This window comes from Bacillus rossius, chromosome 10 (assembly GCF_032445375.1).
Source record: "Bacillus rossius redtenbacheri isolate Brsri chromosome 10, Brsri_v3, whole genome shotgun sequence".
Classification (NCBI taxonomy): domain Eukaryota; kingdom Metazoa; phylum Arthropoda; class Insecta; order Phasmatodea; family Bacillidae; genus Bacillus; species Bacillus rossius.
In genome coordinates this window covers 44,282,853-44,306,909 of record NC_086337.1, presented here as the reverse complement: position 1 = coordinate 44,306,909, position 24,057 = coordinate 44,282,853, and the positions used below count along the sequence as shown (strand labels likewise).

General features: G+C 39.2%; 1 protein-coding gene and 1 non-coding gene across 2 annotated transcripts in view; one reads left to right on the top strand and one right to left on the bottom strand.

Moving 5' to 3' along the window:
• The window catches only part of LOC134536329 (homeobox protein Nkx-6.1), a 201,354-nt gene that overhangs the window by 63,352 nt on the left and 113,945 nt on the right, over positions 1-24,057 (bottom strand). The window lies entirely within an intron of this gene.
• On the top strand, positions 23,633-23,704 carry Trnad-guc (transfer RNA aspartic acid (anticodon GUC)). Its single transcript has one exon. It is a non-coding gene; the product is annotated as a tRNA-Asp (tRNA).

The following is a 24,057-nucleotide window of genomic DNA, read 5'->3' as shown; positions in this document are numbered from 1 at the left end:
GTAATAAAATTATAAAATGAATAAGCAATCATGTTGGCGACATCAATTATTATGCCTTTCTGTAGAATTATATGTTACTGCCTGTAATAGCCTTAAAAATATTCAGGTATGTAGTTTTATTTTTTTATTTTTTCAGGATTCTACTCTCGTAGCTTAACACAAGAAACAAATATCAAATCTCGTTCGTTTACAATCCCAACTGCGAGAAGATGGGAGACGGGGAAGCTATCCTATATACAGCATCGCCCAATACTCTACCCCATCGTTCTGCGAGACTTGAAGTCGTTTTTTTCCCAGACCTGATTCCCCGGTCCTTCGTCTCCATTTCTGGTTCGTTCCGAGAGATAGGTGGAAAGAGGGAGAGGGAGAGAGAGAGTGAGCGAGCCAGGGAGAGAGAGGAAAACGAGGGACAGGGGCGAGATTTCGAGGATGGTGAACGAGGTTTCGTATTGCCCGGAGGACTATATCGGGCGAGTTTGTTTCTTGTCGACTCAGCGATACGCCAACCAGAACCTGTCGTCTCTCTACTCCATTCGCCCTTCTCCTTGCGTCCTCCTCCGATCGTTTTTCCCATCTCCATCGTGCTGGTACACTCCTGTTCACGCGGAGAGACTGCTGGTACATCCATGTTCACGCGGAGAGACGGCTGGTACATCCATGTTCACGCGGCGAGACGGCTGGTACAACCATGCTCACGCGGCGAGCCGGCTGGTACACTCCTGTTCACGCGGAGAGACTGCTGGTACATCCATGTTCACGCGGAGAGACGGCTGGTACAACCATGTTCACGCGGAGAGACGGCTGGTACATTCCTGTTCACGCGGCGAGGCGTGCACATCGTTGAAACATTTTTACGTTAAATTTACGAATAACAGTTGTTACAGACTATCCAATGACCTTGGCGAAGATACGTATAAGTACTAAGATTACTTACTTGGAATACGATCTCACAAGTACCCAAACCTCCGTAAACTTGTTATATCCACAGAAAAATAAATCACCACACTGTAATTAATTTGTAAATTGGATATAAATATTTATTTGATTTGAAAATACTTATAGATTTGAATAATAACAGTCATATCTGTACTATAAAATAGTGTTCGCAGTAATACAGGGTTCGGATTCTTACCCGAGAATTTATGCTTTGTGTTGTACCATTAACACTTTGTAACCCGTTTCCTTAATAGCTTCCCAGTATTAACTGCACACATTTATAAACATAAAAAACAATATATAGTCAAATTATTTAATACTCGTTATCTTTTCCGTGGTTTCAAATAATAATGCGTGAATGAAACATCAATTTAAAATATAAATTAAGAGCCAATTTTCATAAGTCTCGAAAAACGTTTACATATTTCATGTAAGTATGAAAAAATAACCATAGCCATGTGTTGTACAAAGTTTCTCATATATATATATATATATATATATATATATACCCTATATAATTTTCGTTGAAGTTCGGCCTACAAGTTTAACCGTGTTAAACTGAAATACCTACAAAATAATGACCTGAAATGGGACCTACGCCCTTAAAAAAAAATACACGAGTTCAAGATAAAAATTCAATTTTAAAAAAACCCTCTACAGTCTATGACACGTAACTTGTCTCAAAATTTACAGTTTTAAAAAAGTAACAATAGTCTACGTATCCTTCTGGCACTGTCATTATGTCAACAGTGTCGGCAAACCACTTCACGGTGTCAGTGTCCGTGAACAAACATATATATAATACTTTTTTCATTTTTAGTTGGCAAAGTTGAATTTTTAAATTATTTTTTGCAGTATGCACATGGAAAACTAAATGGGTTAAATAACTGAAAATTTCCTGGTTTAAAGGCAACGCTGGTGGCCACTGGGTAGTATGGTTTGGAGTTATTTCAGAAAATTTTATTTTGCCTTTTAAATTTATAAATATTATGAGGATTTTAAAAGGCTGGGTAAAATTAAATATATTTATTCTGAAAGATTTTAAATCATATCACACAGTAGCCAGTAAAATTGTAGCCAGTAAAACCCAATAGGTTTATATTCAGTTTCATTCTCCTTATCCGCACTGCACCAAAACGTTAAAAATTCAACTTTGCCAACCAATCATGAAACATAATGCATAATATACGTTTTACATTTTATGAAAGTTTAGCCACTCAAAAAAGTCGGCAATTTTAACCGTGTGGAACGTGTGTGTGTGTGTGTGTGTGTGTATATATATATATATATACATATACACGCACATATATATTTAAAGACATGGAATAAGATAAACACCCTTAAAACACAGATAGTACCTGAAAATATCGTGATTCGTTTTCGCTGAAGTATATTACTCGAACGCGTTACGAGGGTCTTTTGTACCCTTCTACACTTCGCGTAGTGGTAAAAGAATGCTCGTTTCTATCCCAAGCATCGGTAGCTATACGGGTATTATTATCTCTCTTTCTCTCGCTCTCTCTCTCTCTCTTTCTCGTTCTCGTCTCCATTTAAACCCCTTTATTTCTCTTCGCTATCTCCTTCCGCAATTCCCACGCGAGTTCCGCGTCGAGGATCTATTCCGTCGCAACCGTGTTTAAAGCCCTCTTGTCACCCGGATTTTACCCTCTACATCCCCCTCTCCCCTTTCCCGGGAGCCTTTATAAAAGGGTTGTCACGTTGATACACACCCCGTAGCGCCGGATGGGATAGCCTACAGTTCACAGGGATGAACACCACAACCATAACCCGAAATAGTTACCGGAGTTTCCCGAAGTAAAAGTTAAGATAGGTTCGTTCAGCTTATTTAATTAATAATAGTTCTTTTTTTTTCCGGGAGGATAGGTTAGTTTAGGTTAGGTTATCTTAACTAAAATCAAAGGTTGGCTGTTTTTGGTAAGCGTTATTTTGAATTATCTATGACTGTAAATTATGTAAACCTTGCAAAATTCTTTTTTTTTTTTTTTTTCCCCACGGGAGTCGGCCAACTTCGGATAACTTCAGAACTGTTGGGGTGTGGCTCTCATCCATGTGAACTGTATGTAGGCTTCCCCTCCGGATGGCTTCGACCCCCTACTGTAAGCTGTGACGACGGCATTAGGTATCTTATATGGTACACGGTAAAACAAATTACGTAAGTTTAACTGATGTTAAATCAAGGAAACGTGGTTTCTGTGTTCATCTTATTTCATGGTTTAAAACTCGGTCTTATACACCATGATAACATAATTTCTGAAAATTTAAAGCTCGATATCTCCCTTGCTTTTGTTGTCATACACACAAAGATTTTCAACAGATATTCACATAGTGTGGGGCCTGTTATCATGAGTGTAATAAGGCTTGCAAGTCTCCGAAATTATCATCGGCTGAGCAACATTTTACACTCATTATATCGATTATTCGTTGAAAAAATTTGTGGCACAGCAAACAAATTAAAGGGAAGAATCGAGTAAATAATTTAGATGAAGTCCTTACAAAATTAATGACGAAACAACTATTAATAATAATAATAATAATGCCGTGTGAGTCCGAATTTTAAATTTAATAACAATGTTGATGTGTACAAATAATGTTAGTGTATTTCGTGTTAAAGGTTAAGATGGATTAGGCCACGCCTTCTGGGATTTTTCCATATTTTGAACTATTTATCGAAGTTTTAGGCTTGTCAAGGCATGAATCACATCTCCCAGACCTTCTATGCCTTGTTGCAAGGTTCAATCGTAGAAGTTTTTATGGTATTTCAAGTAGTTACATAACCAATTTCACCATGGATAAAAATGTTTCGTTCAACAAGTTATTAACCGGCAACGAGTCTTAACCAAAATGCACTTCAAAATGCAGACGACACCTACAAATATAAAAAAAAAATTCAGCTTATTTAACATGGCTGCATTCACGCCCATTTCCACTGACGGGAATCAACGACCAATCAATTCAGTCTTAGACTGGATGTTCTCGGTATTACTTAAAACCTTTTTAATTGCTAAACGCATTTTAGTGTGGGTTTACAAACTAGGTAATTATCGCAAAAACGCAAGAAAAGTTAACACAAAAAGTTCAATACATATACGTTATCAACTGCACAGAGAAAAATCTTTGTCTGAGACAAAAACTATTTCTTTGTATTTGGCGAAACAAATATTTACTTCATAACACAAAATATTTGGTAGTCAATACCAAATGTTGTGTGTAAAAAAAATTGATTCTGTACCCTAACAAAATATAGAGATGAGTTTACAAAACAAGTTTGTCGGGTCGACCAATTCTTTCCTACTACAAAATATGTGTTTTGAATCACTCACACGTAGGCCTATTTATTTGGCCATTACAAATATATTTTTGAGGCAAACAACCCTTTCTTTCAGTGTTCTCGTTGATAAATTGTGAACTACGCAAGGCAAAAAAAAAAAACGCAACGCTAGCATCAACTAACTTTTTTCTTGTGTGGGTTTTGGCTAGTGTTTCCGCTATCCTTATTTCAAGTGAAGTGTTCATAAACGTTTGAAAGACGTAGACGTTATATGAACAGAGGGCAACGATGTTTTTTTTTCTAAATTATTAACAACAGGTTTTCAACTTGTTAAATATGTTTTGTACTGTTGGTTGCTACGTCTTGCAACTTGCGTGCTTTATGAATAAAACTTTTTTTTTTTTTTGCGTTTGTAACGTTTCGAGTTGTTGCGTCGTCCAGTGCCTTATACCGTAGGGCCCACCTCGCTTCCATTTTGGGTGGAAATGACAGACATAACCAACTTCAGGCCTAGGACAAGGAAAGAAATAGCTTGGTCGAGTCGGCCTCTGCACAGTATTCGCAAGGATTCTTTTCGCTCTTTCACCACTTTATCCCGCATCCCTTGCCCCCCTTGCAAGAGGTTGTCGGCCAGCTGTTGCAAGGTTTCCCCCTTCTCTTTGCCCCTGGCTATCCCCTTGTTCCCAACCCCCTCCCCTCCTCATATCTCTTCAGAACCCGGTCACGTAGACCGACAATGCCGTATCAAAACACGCCGCTGGCCAATAACATAAATATTTCCGCTCGGTGCGACAGGAAAATACTGCGGCATCTCCTTGTGTCCTTGTCCCTTTGTTTACACAGCTCCGGATAGCAGAATATAGGCTCATATATATACATACATACATACATACACACACACATATATATATACACATATACGCATATATATATATATGATTGGTCAAATATCAATTTTCTCGAATTCGGATCACAAAGAGTACCTTGAAATACCCCTCGAATCCGAATCTAGGACTCAAATGTCAAAAAAAAAAAAAAAAAAAAACTACGTGTGTATGAAAATAAAAATATCAACTTTGATTTTGTAGCATTAAGCCCTTTAAATGTTTTGTTTCGTAAACTGAGTTTCCATAATCAATACGTATTGTAGTTTTATTTAAATAATTACATGTTAAAAGTAGCTACACAATATTGGGGAATGGTAACAGGTTAGGTATGCAGAAGAAAATTCATTTCGGTACAGCCTTAGGTAGATTCCGAAATACCTATTTCTTCTGGAAATATTTTGTGAAAAATCTATAAACATCTGGAACAATTTAAGAACTTAATGTAGCCAACATAACATTCTATATGTTTGTCAGTATTATAAAAAAAAAGGCTTAACATTTTTTTTCATGCAGGAAAAATATTTTGAATGGTTTTAACTCAATGAATATAACATTCAATGTCTTAACGAATTTCATATTATGCCTATTTAGGTAGTTATGCAAATATTTTTGATCTTCAAACACTATTTTTCATCCCTAGAACTAATACGTAGACACATAAAATTTTTTTGGACAAAGTTTTAAGGTCACGTTAAGATGGTTGTTAATGAATTCCGACAAATTTGATACTAAGAAAGTTTTTTTTTATTTCAACAACTTTTGTTCCGGTAATACCTAGTTTGTTTCATCATAAATGGTTTCAGCCAAAGGTTTTAGATAAAGTTTATAAGTTTTAAAATAAATGATAATGAATTTGATAGTAAATATATTAAAAAAGTAAAGATATTTTGTCTTTCAACCCTTTTTATTGCCACTCCTTGTAGTAATGATTTGTAATATAAAATTTACTTTGGACAAAGTTTTCAAAAATATTAAAAAAAGTTATTAAAAATAAACATTAATTCGAAAAATTACACGGTAGGGAAGTTTTATTTATTTTATTAATTTAACCCCAGGTTTTATCAACATCTCGACCGAGATGATCTACTACTAGATTTTATGTATCAATTTGGAAGTGATTTATGAAAATTTGCGACAATTACTGTGTCCACAAAATTGTGATATATTAATATACACACATACATATATACTTTTGATTTGACGATGGTTTTGGGGTCTGTGTACCACAAAACGAAAAACTATACAAAAATTTTCCGTTTTTCAGAAGTCGCACCATGGTAACGGCTGCAATATGTAGAATTTCTTTGAAATCTACCTGAATAGAAAAAAAGATCTAGTAAAATTCAGAGGTTATCAGTGTTGAATTTTTAAAATTATTTCCTCTAATTTTTTTCTTTGGATCTTTTTCTTCGAATATCGTATCCTTCAAATACTGAGGATTGTATGTTTTATACGAGGGTTTGAGGATTTGATTGGCCCATTCATAATATACACATACACAGCCGACCTGAATTCTTGCATCACTCAGCAACATAACTCCTTTAAGGGGTCAAACAGTAATCTAAATATGTTTGAAATATGTTTTATTGTTTAAATTTCAAAAATAGGCTTTTTATGGTGTTTTATGGGAATGCCTGAAGTTAAAATGGACTGGCTGCTACAAATAGCTATTTTCCCGGGTGTTACAACTGAATATATATATATATATATATATATATATATATATATTTTATATATAAAATTCTCGTGTCACAGTTTTCGTTGCCATACTCCTCCGAAACGGCTTGACCGATTTTGATGAAATTTTTTGTGCTTATCCGGTATCTATGAGAATCGGCCAACATCTATTTTTCATCCCCCTAAATGTTAGGGGTAGTCCACCCCTAAATTTTTTTTTTATTTCCAGTTTTTGGTAGGAAATCAGCATGGCAACGGCTGTTGCTTTGTTGATGCTTCATTCGTCTCTATGGCAACGGCTATTTCATTGTTAGTGCAGTCCTCATCACCGTTGAAATTTTGCAAGTGGTAGTGGGAGGGGGAGGTGTGGTGGTAGTGGGAGGGGGAGGTGTGGTGGTAGTGGGGGGTGGAGGGGGAGGTGTGGTGGTAGTGGGAAGGGGAGGTGTGGCGGGAGTGGGAGGGGGAGGTGTGGTGGTAGTGGGGGGTGGAGGGGGAGGTGTGGTGGTAGTGGGAAGGGGAGGTGTGGCGGGAGTGGGAGGGGGAGGTGTGGCGGTAGTGGGCAGGGGTAGGGGGAGGGTGGGAGAGGGACCGCCGACGCCGAGCAGATTTTTTCGCGAAATATGCCTGCCCCTAATGTTCCTTATGTTACGCAGGATGACATTTTCCGAAAATTAGATCTAATGGGTGGTTAAAACCAGGCAACAGTGGGTACTTTGTCTGCATGAGAACAGTATTTTGCATTGTTCATGCCTTCTGCGTCTCCATGGCAACGGGCATCGCGCGGCAGTGGCGTACCCACAACGAGGGGCATGTATTATGAGCGGCGCAAGAGTGATCTGCCTGTAGACTGCCGTAGCGAAGTACGGGTACATCAGTTGTACGTTGCGTGCACGAGTCGGGTAACCATCGGTGCTATTCATTTTCTCTCCGGTACATTATACAGCATTGTAATAAATTTTCACTGAATTTTTTTTTATTTACCATTACTATAAATGGGAGATGTGGCTTAATTTTTTTCCATTAGTACCTATAGCCGTGCGAAGCCGGGTCGGGCAGCTAGTATATATATATATATATATATATATATATATATATATTGGGTATAACTTCAATTGTAATAACACTGTCAACTGACTCTATTTTTCGCGAATTAATCTGATCGCTCATTAGACCGCAATAAGGCATTCCTTCGCTAGTTAAACCATTGATTCCCTTGTAATTGGCGGCCGTCTGCAAGAGAAGCCATCATTAATTGCCCTGTTTAACCGGGCCATTCTGGTCGCGTTTTCTTTCTCGCTGGATGTCTAGTAGTCATTAACCTGAAATAAACCAAGGCAACCCACGAATCACAGACCTCACAGCTGGCGTGGGAAACCTTTTTCGCGAAGAATAATACAAATGGCCCTTAAATCATTGGTACTATTGTCAGATTCGAGACAAGTTTCGTGACACGGACTGTATGTAGCTGGCATCGCGTCAAGCCGAAGTGTGTTAATTGAGTCCCTCCTCCTGAGCGGTTCGATGCTGGGGCCAGGAAACTTTCCGCCACCCACTTCATTTCCACGGCTCTCCATTTGTGGGGAGGTTCCGCGGACGATTTACAACCCCCCTTTTAAAAACATTGTTTCCACAGCCCCGACCATGCTATCTGCAACGGCCTTGCCAGCTTCATGTGTTGCCAATAAAATAATAATAATACCACCAGTGTAAACTAAAAAAAAAAATTGTTCTTTGGGAACGAGTTGCCAAAAAATAGTTTATAATATTGCAAGAAAGATACTGTAAATGTGTACAACACATGTCTGTGGTTATATTTTGCAACTATGAAATACGTTTTTTTCGAGATAATACTGAGTATTTCTTAAGAAAATTGTCGCATAATGTATTATTTTAATTGATGTTAAATTCAAGCATTCTTTTTTAAACCACGGAAAAGATAATCGAATATTCAATATGGAATTTATATTCTTTCATTACGCTTTATAAAATGTTTACGTTTATACTGGGTAGCTATTCAGGGAACTGTTTACAAATAACGCAAAGCATAAATGACCGGATAATAATCCGAACATAGCATTGGTGCGATCATTATTTAAAAATGATACAGTAATTTTCGTGTAAAAATACAAATTTACAAATATGTGTAATTTCACATGATTATTTCTTTTCCACTTATAAAAAAAATGTACAGGTTGTCTTGGACTCGGTGCAAAACTGTTTCTCCACTCGCACACAAAGACTTGACGCAGGGAAGTACAGGGAAGCAAGAAAACAAATAGTGTGTGGTACTGTTTTGTGAGATCCACTGATAAAATATTTCACCTTCAATTTTAGAAGAACGCTGGTTAAAATTTTTCCAAGGATCTTCTTATAATGAGTTCACTTACTTTGAACATGAATCCAAAATATATTCTTTGTATATTAACAAAACATTCAAAAAATGGGTAAGTCTCCAACAAGAACACTCTTTTTTGCCCACGTGTGTTTAGAACAAAACATACAACTTGGATGTAGAAATATGGCGTTTGTATCTATGTAGATTCAATTATTTTGAATTGTGAAGAACCCTTCGTTCACTGTAATATATGTTTTTAAATTAAATAGGAAATATATATATGTAAAATTATAGATATTTGTAAATTCGTACATTTAGATGACAACTATATCACTACGAAATAGTGTTCGCCGTAATGCTGGGTTTGGAATTTTACCCGGGAACTTATGCTTTGTGTTGTCCCAGTACCTCAAATAGTTACAAGTTATTTGTAAACCGTTCCCTGAATAGCTTTTTAGTGTTAACTGCGCACATTAATAAGCATTATAAAAAAAATTATGTCCAATTATTGAATATTCAATTAGCTTTCCATTGTTTTAAAATAAATTATGCTTGAATTAAACATAAATTAAAATATAAAATTATGCGCCAATTTTCTTAAGAGATACTCTGTGCAGAAATAACCATAGCCATTATGTTGTACAAAGATACAATATGTTTCTTGTAGTATTGCAAACTATTTCTTCGTACAGGCGTCGCTTCATCGCTCTCGGGAAGGTGGTCAGAGTCGGCTATGACTAGAGACCGGAAAAATTCGCTAATTCATTACGCGATAGGCTAAAATACAAATAGTTATACATCAGTGCTGCCTCTGCTATTGACTCACAACTCACCTGGATGACTCTGGGCCAATGAGAAACACCCAACCAACGCTTTATCGAATCACAGGCTGCTACGTTGGGACGTCTCACAAGACAGCAGCCAACGAGTGGGTGGCATTTGACCGAGTGTACGTAGAACTATGGAGTTCATCCTACAGGGCATTGAAACCGCGAATTTTTCCGGTCTATAGCTATAACGAGTGGCCGAGGAGACCCCATCCCAGCATAGTCGCCGCTTCGCCCCGTCGACTGACTGCTCCCTAGGCCCTGCGTGCAACTCGGTGCTGCTGGCGCCTGCCCCGACCTGCCACCCCCCACGTCAGTCCCATCCTTGGCCGACAGACCGGCTCCAACCTCGATATAAGTTCGATTCGTGTCTCGTTGTTGGAATCGAACCGCGTGGGCCGCGGGCGTAAACGAGGTATCCACGCATTACGTCCGGGGACGGGAGTTCGAATCCCCTCACCCCTGCGCGCCCCGTCCTCTTCCCCGCCACATTCAACCCCCCCCCCTCTTTCCAACCCCCAGCCACCCCAATTGTCCGAACCTAATTGTCGCGTGACTAATTACCCGACGAAGCCCCGCGCAGATGCGGCCGCGCCGATTTGTTTAATGTCGCCGAGGGAACACGGGAACAAACAAGTAATTAATTACCGATCAGCTTGGCCCGCCGCGGGCGAAAATTTGCACCAATGTTACGCCTTTTCTCTCTCTCTCTCTAGCTTCCCCCCCCCCCCTCTCAAAACACCACCACAATCATGGCATCGGGCGTGTTCCACGCCCGCAAGAGCTTGTGTTGTTCTGGGGCGGATTTGTTGGGGAAGGTGGGGTAGGGTTGTTTGCGGGTTTGGAAGAGGGGGAAGTAAAAAATAGGGGGAGGGGGTAATAATGCAGCCTGTTGATTGGTCGTAATGTTGGCGCGGACGTGTCTAGGCGTTAATGAGCGCCGTTGTTGTTGTTTCCTCTACCAATCCCCCTCCCCCCCTTATTTTTGGTCATCGTTGTCCAACAAGGTCGCTTCGGTCGTCTGCCCGTTATTACACCTGCGCTACCACGCCTCTGTCTGGTGTTTCGTGAGAGATTTCCGGTCGAAAAATAATAAGTTATTAAATTAAGGCTGAAGTGTGAATTGGTGAGTTGTCGCCACGCGCGTTAGAAGCGAAACTTCACAATTCAATCATCCACTTTGAAAGATAAAACAATATATACCTTAAATAAAATGCAACCATTTGAATCCAATTGTCACTAAAAGAGCCTTTAGAAAATATGAAAATAAAAAAGTTATCATTAGAATAATGTCATTGACTGACAGCATTTTCGACTCATTCTGTAAGTCCTTTTTTAGTCTTAAAAACAATTTTTTTTCACATAATGTCAGCTTTAATTGGAAAATCAAATGATAGTCTTCAAATAAGCAGCAATAGAATATTTCAGGTTTCATAATAGTTAGGGACTGGAAAAATTCGCGGTTTGAATGACCTCTAGGATGGACTCCACGATCCTCTATGTACGCGGGAATATTACACAAGCTCATTGGCTACTGACTCGTGACACCTGCTAACTGGGATGCTTATGATTCGATACTTCTTACGTTGAGGGTCATTCATTGGCTCACAGTTCTTCAGGCAAACTGTGTTCCAATCACTGAAGCAGCAATAAGTTACACGCACTTGGATTATAGCCTATCGCGAAATGAACCCCTGAATTTTTTCTGTCTCTACTAATAGTTTAGCAGTGAACTACACTGTTAGAAAACACAGTGAATTTACAGATATTTTAACGAAGGATTTACGTGAAATAAACGAAGAGTTCATCGTGATTTAATGTAACTGAATCTTCGTAAAAACTACGCCGTTTTCCCAACTCCCTAGTTCCGTATTCCGTTGCAAACAGGGTAAACAGGCAAGCGTTAGGTAGTAGAGCGTTCTTGCCGTTGCACTAACAAGATTTTGAATGTTTTTGTGGTGCACCAAGATTATTCTTGTGGATTTGTACCCGAATTACCCGTCGATTTACGAAGATAATCGTTAAGTTAACGAAGATTCCTGGATAATTTGTAACCAGCGTTCTTTAGGTGAAATTTTTTTTTTAATATTGTAGGCGATGACAGCGAAATTTCAATAAAACCTGAACCGCGCCCTTAACACCTGGCCATTTGGCGGCCTGGCCAGTCGGCCCGCCCATTCTCTCGGCACAGTCCTCCCTGGCCCATTATCTTTGAGAGGTCGGGTGGCCGTATAACCTCCCCCGCACCAACCTCCCGCGTCCATCTTTGCTTCCCTCCCAGCGGGCCGCGCGCATAATCCTCCGAGGGCTTGCGATCGCATGGGGCCCCTGCAGGCTGTGCCGCAATCAGGTGCGCTTTTTGAAGACCCACCCTCTGGCGAAGCGTGTTCACGCGGATGCAAACAGACGATATTACCATCAAGATGGACACGTCATACATGATGCTTTTCTCCTTAATGCAAGCTTTAATACACTGTAAAAAAAAATTCGTACATGCCACAGAAATAGTCATTTAAAATTACAGATGTTCTAGCCCGGCAATTTTTGCTTTGTGTCATTCCAAAACTTAAAGTTACTTATTTGTAAACCGTTCCCTGAATAGCTTTCCAGGATTAACTGCGTACATTAATGAGCACAATAAAGCAAAATTAAGTCAAACTATTTGGTTATTCTATTATCTTTTGCATGGTTTGAAAAAAATTGTGCTTGTATGAAACATCAATTAAAATATATAATTATGCGTCAATTATCGTAAGTAATATTCAGTATTATCTCGAAAAACGTATAGGCCTACATGCAAAAATTACCATATTCATGTGTTGCACAAAGTTATGTTTCTTGTTGTATTACAAACTATTTCTTGGCAGCTGGTTTACAAACAAATCTTTTGTAAAAGTTCTGATTTTTTTTTCTGTGTAACAGCATTTGTCATTATTAGAGATTACAGCAAATACGATTCTTCGAACAAAGAATTCGCCTTAAATAAAGAAGCCTTTTTCGTAATCTCAATTAACGGGATCTTCATAAAAATCTATGCCTGACAGTCTGCCAAGTTAGTGTTTCGTTGTAAAAAAGGTAAACCACGCGTGGAAGAAAAAGATTTTTTTTTTTCTTGGACTCAACAATTTTGTTAATGTTTTGTGAACACACTTAGATTTTTCTTTTGGATTCATTTTTAAATGAAGTAAACTCAATAGCCATAAATTACAGAAATATTAGCTGTAATGTTACGAAGATCCCTGCATAAATTTTAACCAGCCTTCTTCGTAATCTAAGGTGAAAATGCGTAATAGTGAAGAATAATATTATTTTTCATACTTACTTATTGAGAAAAGAAAGACTATCACAAATCCGATAAACAATTATCATATTATAAGATTAGAAGTTCATTTTAATAAAATCACTAATTATTTTTTATTTATATTTATATTGTTACTTAACTGCCGTAAAACCTTCGCACATATAAAACAAGCAGCATAAATACAGTTTTCAGCCTCCAGTTCCTTTATATTTTTTTTTCCTTCAGAAATAATGACATTAGCATTAAAGCGTTTCACGCTTTGAAGGGCTATATTACATTTCTAATTTGAACATACGTATTTGATCGAACGTTAGTAAAGTACGCTTGAGCATCATTTTCTTCTTTGCCATGCGTGTGAGTGTGTTTGCAACATATTAGGTGTAATTAAAATGAAAGAAGTTAATTACAAATACATTAGGAGTATAACCAAAATGATGTAGATTTTCTGTAACTCAGCAGAGTCGTTTACAAATCAAAATAATACAGGAGATAGTTTTTTGTCTTTCGCATAGAGCAGAGACGGAGAGACCTAGAGCAGTGACATTTGGTAAGTGTCGTCTTTAAGGGGCGTCCATTTGCATATCGTAGCGATCGTAGCGATTTTTCCCAAATTAGATTTAGTTTTTCAAATAATTTGTTTTAATTTTTCGCCCATAAGTATCGATTTTCGCCCTACAATATTCTGAGCGTGTGTTCAAGTTGAGAAACAAATGTCAGGATCTTTGCTGGTTCGTCTCCGCCATGTTTGTTCCAATTGTAAAATGTTATATGCATCATATTTCATTTTAACAGCCTATGCTTTTCTCTAACAGCAGGGGTGTGTGGTCGTCAGCATTGTACTATTCCGAACCTCACGCAAAACTGCAATCTACATTTTATAATTTCTCTGTGTTACTTTTGTGTAAATTCTTAATTAGTTATTACTGCCTTAACAAAGACAAGTGTGTAATTAAAAGTAGCTAAATAGTGTTAAAAACTTATTCTATTGAACATAAGGTAGCATTTTTGATTTATAACTATTGTCATCATTCTTAACGTAAATATTTATATTTTTTTTGTTTCATAAGATTTTTTTCAAATTTCAATATAGTATTTTGTTTATTCGTGGCGTGGAACGTGACAGTGGCGTACCCGCGAGGAGGGGCAGATGTGGACGTAATTACCGTGGCAGTCACTCACTGACATCTCGCATAGGTGCATAGAGTCACTGTAACAGCAGAGGGAATATTTCGCTCAATTCATGCATAATGAGCAGAACGAAAGTGTTCTATCTGTAGCCTTCCGTAGCGAAGCATGGGTACATCAGCCAGTTTGAAATAATAATGGTGTATGTACACACACACACAACACGGGTGAGTCCACTTTTCTGAAAAGTAACTTTATCAACATTATTTTCAGTTTGAAAACTCAATATTCTTCCATGATTTCTGACAAAAAAAGTTATGTTTGATGATTGACTAACCTAGTTCTTTGGAGCACTTTCGTTTTAATACCTCACGTGCACTTGTCAATGAGCCTGGGATGGGAAGTGGGGGGGGGGGGGGGGAGGGGGGGTGGTACGAACACAGAGGAGCAGATGCGAAGGATCAGGGAAGAATGTTCGAGCGAGGGAGGGAGGGAGGGCATTTTTCACTCTTAAAGAAGTAGGCTGCGACCGGACCGAACGAGCGGCAAACACCACGAGCGGATGAAAGGATGAAAAGAACACAGGATGCCGAGGAAGAGGCGTGTAAGGGGGAAGACAGGAAAAAAAAAAAAACAAGCACATATATCGTTGCGAGGCATGGAGAGAACACCCTGAACTGCTGGCTTGATCAGAAAAGCAAACACAGATTTCAGTGAGGAGCTCTTACATAATAAGGGGTGTATGGGGTGGAAGGATGAAAAAAAAAGAGAGAGAGAGTAAGGCGAAAAAAAAAAAAGTTTATATATCTCTTCGCTACTTTTCTCCCGTTATAACAAGACATGAAAGAGGATTTGTTAAGTGACTGTGTGTGCGTTTGCGACCTTTCTCAAAGCTTTGCACGTCCTCGGGAGAGAGAGGAAAAAAAAAGGGGAATAATTTTGACATTCACTTATGTAGATATTACAACAGAAATATCAGATTGTTTGTCAAAGAAGTGAATTATAGAAACTGGAAGAAATGAAACTGTCGGAAAGTAAAAGGTGACGAACAAAATTAAACCTGGGACTGATAATCAGACTGTTATTTAATTATTTACGTCAAATTCTTATGTACTTGTGAGCAATGAGGTGGTCCCCAGGACTTTCTTCGCCGATCTTAACTTACGTCACGTTAATTTAATGGTGACCCTAGTGAGAAGAGAAGGCTAAGCGAAAGCTAAACTATTTCGACTAATTTGCTGTAACTAAACAAAAACAAATCTTCATTGATAGGTTATTAATTTTTTTAAATATTCTTTTCTGGGAGTAGCAAAATTTATTTTTTAACTCATTCTGGTTTAACCCTGCCCGGGTCCAGATGCATTTAGTTTTTTCAATAGCGAGCCCTACTTTCGGAAAGAATTGCCGAATCACCGAAACACGGATTTTATGGAAATTTCATGAGAGCTATATTTACATGTTCAATAATTAAGATAATTTTACATTTATTTTCTTTGCATGTGCTTTAAAGGAGCAAAAAGTTTGAACAAGTATTTTTTTGGCTTCTGTAAATTCTGCGGGAGAGTAAGTATTTGAACATGATTTTTTTTTATGGCATCGTGGTAGATCTACGCAGACTTAACAAGTATGCGCCAGTTGTGGAAAAAAAAAATAATGCTGGTATCAACGTGTCATGCTGGAACGCAAACTCACTCCTGAGGGTGCAATAAAAATCAAAATCAAGTGGTTTCTCTCTCTCTCCTTTTTTTCCCCCCTTACTGATTAACACCTCAAACACGCATCCGTCAGTTTGTTCTAATCTCCCCGGTCTGAAATCACGACACCGCGCGCGCCATTATGTCGTCGAAACAGATTAGCTTGTTGCGAAACCTAATTAAGCACCTGCCCGGCCATATGCCTTGTTGGCTTGAGCCGGGGCCCTGGTCGCCTTCTGTCGCCGTTAATTACGTCGTCGGGCGCTTGTTTTGCATCCGTTCCCCCCCCCCCTCCCCACCCCCACCCTAACTTCTAGGACTATCGCGGGCAAACTTCCACTAAGATGGCGGCCACCTACCCCCCCCCCCCTCCTTTCCACACAGTTCATACCTCTCTCTCTCTCTCTCTCTCGGCCGACAGATGGCTCCAGTGTTGCGCGCTTGAAACGTGTGCTATGCAGCATATCGAAATGTCATGCACGTCGATTTTTTTTTAAATAAAATAATATTGTTATATTAAATACATAAAATGTATAAATAATTATATCAAATAATATTTATATTGTTAAAAATAAAATAATAATAACTAATTAATCTTGAATAAACTTTAAAAGAAAAAAAAATGGTTACTGCGGGTGATACTTAGAAGATAGACGTATGTTATCGCGGACTTTTCCGTAGGCCATTTTTTTTAAAGACCTCCAAGTCTGTACTACGTTATTTGATGTATCAATCATGTCAGACAGCGTATGTCATTTAAGCGCCTTAAAAGCGAAACATCTAGATTTCTCTACTATATTTAAATTTAATATAAACATATTAGACATACAAACCTTTCGGAAAAAAAATTCTCTAAATTATGGTTAAAAACGGCATCAAAATTTGTTGTGCAGTTTATAAGACAGACGCGACTTTGTTTTAAACTATTTAGAGATTTTTACAGTGTATGTCACGCCGGAGTAAAAGGCAATCTCTCTTCACCAACGAACCGTGAACTATGGTGTGTCGGCGTCGTTATCACAGGAGGGTTATTATTAAAAGTGGGCGGAACACCTTCCATATGGCTTTATCAATAAAGTGTCAGATATTGACTGTTGCCGGCGACCACTTCCCCCTCCCCACCCCTCCCCTTGTCCTACAAAAACTCTGAGTAATAAGCTGTGTGTGTGCGGGAGGTGGGCTCTTAGCGCGGAAACCCTCTCTCTTTCTCTCTCTGGTCCCGCTAGCATTATCAGGTGCGGGTTGCGGTAATTAAAAATGTATACTCGTGTTGGGGACTATACGATAAAAATGTTTCGGTGATACCACAACCGTGCCGGATTACAGATTTTGCCGGGTTATCGGAAGTAAATATATTTTATAAGGGAACACCGAAGGAAAAAAATTAACAGACAACGTTATTTAAAACACGTAATAGGCTGTTATATAAAAATTAAATATGTATATACATATGAGCGATGGTCGTCTTCAAAACACCATCGCGGAAATGTACCGCTGAAAAGTGAAATGTAATCCGCTAGAAAACAGGAAACGCTGATAGGCCTACTGAAATGAAAATTTATGGTGAAGATAAACTCTGAACTAAAAACGCCGGAATACACCCGGAAAAAAAAAATCTGGATGCGAGCCCCTCGAATGGTGCCGAACAATAGAAGACCTTCCACGTTTATAAGAGTATGCGATCCGATATGGTTGTTGTGGGGTGATTAAAAACCACGTCTGGGACTCTCACGAGTGACTTCATTCGACAAACTCGAATCACCTTCGTCTGTTGATCATTCGATTTGAAGCTTGCACTCTGAATTCGAACCTGTCGAATTTCAAGGGGGTGAGGTGGACCGCAGGGCCATGGCAAGGATTTTGTGAAGGACGTCCGGTTTAACCATTATATCATTTTTTATGAGTAAGTTTTCTTTGTGATTGAATTTTAAAAGAAATTCGATTGTCACACTAAAAACCTAGGGAGTAGGGGACTTTTAGAACTCCAAAGTTTACAAAAAAAAAAAAAATTAAGCAATGGTTTGGCTTTGAGAAAACTAAACATTTTATATTTTGATTTTTGTTTAATTTGTTTTGATGCTTTCTTCTTAAGTAAATTAATAGAATAATTCGTCAAAACAAGTCGTAAACATAATTATAAAATACGCGAAACACTCGTGTCAAGTTTGGATTACAGAAATGCTTACAAAAACACACGTGCGAACCGGAATTAAATCTAGGCTATTTGGAAACACTTCTGTGTCACGTAGCCCTGGAAGGAGGAGGGGGAGGGGGATACGGAACATGGTGACGCTGTGGTTAAGACGTTAAACTTGCATTCCAAAAAGACACTAGTTCGAATCCAGAGACGGTCGTCGTCACGTCTGTTTCCCGTAAGTTTCTACGTATAGCCGAACCTTCCCAGACATCCCTTCACTGTGTCGTTGTGTGTCTCCGTCCTTCATAGTCTCTTAGTTTTAAAAATAATGAATGGTTACTGTTTCAGTGCAGACGTAACGTTGCACAGCGGTTTGGATGTTATTCATAATATCAATATTATCATATAAATAAGATCTAATAAAAAATAGAAAATAAATACGGACTGATAAAATTAAAAATACACTAATCATCAAAATGCATAATAACAAAGAGAAAATTAAACCAAAAAATATTAAAATTTTAACTTTGTAATAAATAAAATAGTAAACATATCATTAGGAAAATCATTAGGTGATCTTACCAAAAGAGACAAACCTAATGTAGCCTCACACATAATATTGTAAATGTTTGTGTCTGCATACGTGGTTATACAATGAATTATGATTAATATTTTTTTTTAATTCTTTGAAATTTAACAATAAAAACCAGGATAAGATAGCCAATTCTTTTCAATGATAAGATTAATCAGCTAGTAAATGCTGTGTTCTTTAAAGCTAAATAATTCGGCGGTGTTAAACTTTGTGGCCCTAATAACTATCACGCAACTGCAGCCGCTCGCGAGAAATATTCAGTTATCATCTTCCGGCTTATAAAACCAACAGCTTCACGGCACCGTCCGCCAATTAGTTACAAGTTAGCTACAACACTTGAAAAAAAAAATAGAGCGAGTGTTTCAGTACTCGCCAGAGATGTGCAACATCGAACCTCGGTAACGAGCAAATACACAAGTTCTCAAGTTGCAAATACACTAATAATACGACATTCGGACACGAAATTTAACGTTGATTCAACGTGATAAATATATAAGCGATTTGTGTTTTCAACTACGTTTCTTGACGCTAATCGCACGTAGTTTCCACTCCCGCCAATTTAATTTGCTGCCAAGAGCAGCCACGTCGATATCGCATCATTTAATTCGCAGACAGAAATTTTAAACAATATGACGAAACGCCTCCCATAAAAGCGAGAATTATTTTTGGACCTGATTTTCGACAAGTTCTTTTATTAAAAAAAACCGCCATCTTGCTAAAAAAATTCGCTAAAACGTAATACTAAAATAAATTTCCCTTTGGCTTTGTGAACTTCAGTCAGCGTCATCCGCCGCAGATGTCAGCACGGTGGTCACGCATTTCCGTCCCACGCGACTTCCGTTCCATTCACGGAACTACCCCAACCAAAATGCCGTAAAACCGAGAGATGGTATATTCCGGGAAACAAACCCGGCTCGACTCGGTGATAGGCTGTCGCTCTGACCACCCGACCACCTCCGAGTTTGTCGGGAGATGTCCGTGGTACGGCGTAGGATCCAGTGGGAAAAGGGAGGGGGGGTTGAGAGTGTCTACTGATAAGGCCTTCCTCGAGAATCAATCTGGCCGTAAGGACAAGGTAATGACCCCAAAGCCCTTATCACCGCACGCACTAATTTCCCGTGGCGCGCGCGAGTTGCGAGGGGTTCAATTGATTGATAAAGGAGGATGGGGAGGGGGGGGGAGGGTGTAGGCCGAGGCTGCGATAATGATCGATTGTCGCGCTGAAATGTCGTCCTTACGGGTGAATGAGGAGGAGGTGGAGGGGGGGGGGGGGGAGCGTAATGACGCTCTCGAGGGGTAGATAGGCGGGGAGGGGAGACCGGCATATGGGCCTGGACGTGTGTGTGTGTGTGTGTGTGTGTACGTACGCGAGCTGGCATCGGTCAGACACCCCGCAGGGGCCGCGCGCAATAAGGGTCGGGGGCGCGGGCGTGTCAACAGCGCGAGAATGGAAGTGTTATTACGTCGATCAGGTCTCGATATTAACGGACTGTGACCTCTAGGAGGTCGGAGAGGTTGGAAAAGGAAGGGTGGGGAGGGGGAGGAAGCGTGTTTGCCCCTCGGTGATATTGGGCACCGGGGCGACAGGTCTACCTAGACGCACGTCTCTCCGAGCTCTTTGCTCACTCGTGCGGACAACAAAAGCGAAAATACTTCACCCTCAACCTTAACCTAACTCTCACTGTCAGGTATTTTTTTTATTTTAATTTTGCTCATTCCAAATCTCCATAAAGACATATTTTTTTTTTGTACAATGTTATGAATGAAATAAAAAGGTATCCATTTACCTGCAGTAAAAAAAAAAATAACAACAGAAAAATTATACTCTAGTGAGTGAACGTGACGGTATCAGTCGGGAAAAAGTTTTAACTATCAATGATTTCTCCACTTATTTTAAACATCAGATAACTTGTAAACTAATCTGGCGTAAATCCTATTAACGGATCTGACAAAACCTGTGCACACATACGGTGTGTAGATCTTCAGAAGAAACCTCGAGATCTGTAAACTGCTCAAAGTTATCCGAGTGGCATCTGTTCACGAAAATCATCTAAGAAAACGATAAGAGCGGATGAGTAGCTTGTTCTTTTTTTTTTCTTCAGGATTTTGTTTGTAAATTCTATTTGTAGGATATTGGAAATGGCTAAAACGCGTGGTTTCATAGTAATGTTTAGGCATGAAAAATCCAGTACATATTCTTAAAATCACTCAAGGGACTCGCGTTACACATTCAACTTAATTTCTTCGCCATATAATGTTATGGTTACCTTTCAAATATTATATTTGTCCTGTGCACGACGAGAAGACTGCGCGCCAGTCCACAGCATTGCACTTAAAATCCCGCCTTACTAAGATGAATACGCCCTTAACTAGGCAGGCCACTTAACAGCAACGTGAAACATGTGCAGGAATTGCAATAAAAGACACACGCATACACAAATAAAGACGTGTAAATGCAAGACTTTTAAGTTGGCTGATGAAGACGCGCCGTAAGTTCCGTCACGAGACAGCGTCGCTTGCCAGTCAACTTTTTTTTTTTTTTATGCAATCGCCTGTGAGTCGGACGTTAACGCAAAATAATATCGCAAATACGCCATACTTTGGCTGAACAGTAACATACATTAAAGAGAATAGGGCGTTAAAACCACATCGAGTCAGTGTAATTTCACTTACTACACTTTAGTCACTTTCTGTACCTTTTTACAAGGAAAATTCTATAAACTCTGTTTTTTCGTGGTTGGCATGGGTTTATCTCAGACGCATGTCTACTGTCGGCACACCAGACGTAGCAAAAAAAAACGCGTCCCGATTGGCCCGGCCAAAAAAAAATAGGGCAAGGGCTTCCCTTTTCAGACGGCCGCCAATCACAAGGAAACAATCGCTAGCGTGTGCGCACCTCACAGAAGAAGTCTTAATTAGCGATCAGAATTTTTTTTTTTCACGAAAAAATAATTGATCATACCCACCATTTTTGTTAAAAAAAAAAAAAATACGCACACGGCATCGTTGAGATCGGTTACGTTTTTTAAAAGTTCTGTCTTGCACTGGTCTGTGGCCTCGCCCTGGGTTGAGGGTGGTGGTTGTTGGGGGGGGGGGGGAGGAGAGGAAGGCTTGCGCCTGTGGAGGGGGTGAATGAGGAGGAGGGGGGAGCGGCGGCAAGTCGTCTCTCTGCAGCTCCCCGGAGTCGCGTTCCGCCGCGCGCCGGCTAATTGGGGGCCGCCCTTTGACCCGCGGGCGACAGCGGCGCAAGTCCACCCATTCCGCCTGCGCTCTCCTCCAGAGCAGTGGTGGCCCCAACGGGGACGCACCACAACGCCGAAATACCACAACGCCGAAATACCACAACGCCGAAATGCCAAATTGATCATAACGCCGACAGCTAGAAAACTGATGTGTACCACAACGCCGAATTACCACAACTCCGAAATACACTAACGTCGAAAAATGTCATTGCAGGAATGCCACAAAAGTTAGGTTAGGTTAGACTAGGTTAGGTTAGACTAGGTTAGGTTATACTAGGTTAGGTTAGGCTAGGTTAGGTTAGGCTAGGTTAGGCTAGGCTAGTTTAGGCTAGGCTAGGATAGGCTAGGTTGAGTTAGGTTAGGTTATATTACGCTAGGTTAGGTTAGGTTAGGTTAGGTAAGGTTAGGCTTGATTGTGGTATTTCGGCGTTGATGTGCATTTAAGAAACACACACAAATTCATTCAGTTGTTATTTCGGCGTTGTGGTACACAGCAGTTTTCTAGCTGTCGGCGTTGTGGTCAATTTTGACATTCGGCGTTATGGTATTTCGGCGTTGTGGTAACGAACCCTTGGCCAACCTTAACCTTTTTTTAACTAACGCAGGTGCCATACACAAATTAATTAATACAACATTTTCCTTGGCAAAATTTTTTTTAACGTCTTAGTCTCATTTTTTTACAGAATATTATAATGAGTACTCGGCAGTGACGTGTAAACTACTAACCTCGGTGAAGAGCATATCCACGTGGTCTCATGTTGCAAATACACTTATAATAAGAAACTCGGACACGAAATTTAACGTAGATAACGCCGAGCGTGATAAATATACCCAAACTGTGTTTCCAACTAAATTTCTGGACGCGAATCACGCGTTGTTTCCGCACCCGCCGCTAGAATTCGTTGCCGGAGCAGGTACGTCGACTATCGAATCATTCCATTTGCAGACTGAAAATTTTAGACTGTGTAGCCTAGTGAAACAGCTCCAATAAAAAACAAAAATATATAAAAATGTACTGAACATTCGCTTTGGACCTAATTTACAACAAGGCATTTGATTTAAATACTGTCCATTTTGTTAAAATTTATTAACCAGTCAAAACTATAAAGTTTTACTTTGTCTTCGTGAACTTTGGTCCGCGCCATCCGCCACAGATGGCAGCACCGTGGTTACACATTTCCGTTCCATGCGACTTCCGTTCCATTCACTAAATCACTCCTGCCGTATACCGAGAGCTAATATGTTACAAATAAAAAAAAAACATATAAATACAATCGATTTCTTAACCCTTTCAGTCCATTCGTCCACTGAAGTGTAGTTATTCCCAATTATAAATTGAGTTTTATGCAGACTTTGAATGTGTGTGGGTCATTGATTAGTCTAGCTGATATCATCATTTAGTTCCAAGATAATAATTAACTTTTAAGTTTCCATGCATTGTGTAACCAGCAGACGCGATGGTGAAATGTTCCGCCAGATAGGTACGCCCCCGCTTACACATTCCGTCTCAATTTCCGATACGTTGTAGAACTGGGCAAATAATAGTTATAATAGTTTGTATGCATGTATTTTTTTCACTACCCTTCATAATCCTCGGTAGTATAGTGGTCAGTATCCCCGCCTGTCACGCGGGAGACCGGGGTTCGATTCCCCGCCGGGGAGAAATTTTTGTTCCAATTTGTTAATTCAAAATATTAATAGTGTTTCTGTGTGTATTACGCATTAATTTGTACAAAGTTCCTTTTTCCTTTATTAATTTAATACCGAATGTTTCATACAGGGACGTGTATTTATTACCTGTTATAACAAAATCATCAAACACATGACTTAAGGACCAGATATTAAAAATTATTCAATGAAAATCAAAATATATAATTTTCATTTTTTTTTTTAAAGAATAACCATTTATTACATTTCTACGTGTAAACGTTGGAGTTCTAAAATTATGATATTCCCTGTGATTTTAGTGTGATAATCAATATTACAAAAAACATTTTCTCATAAAACTTGGTATA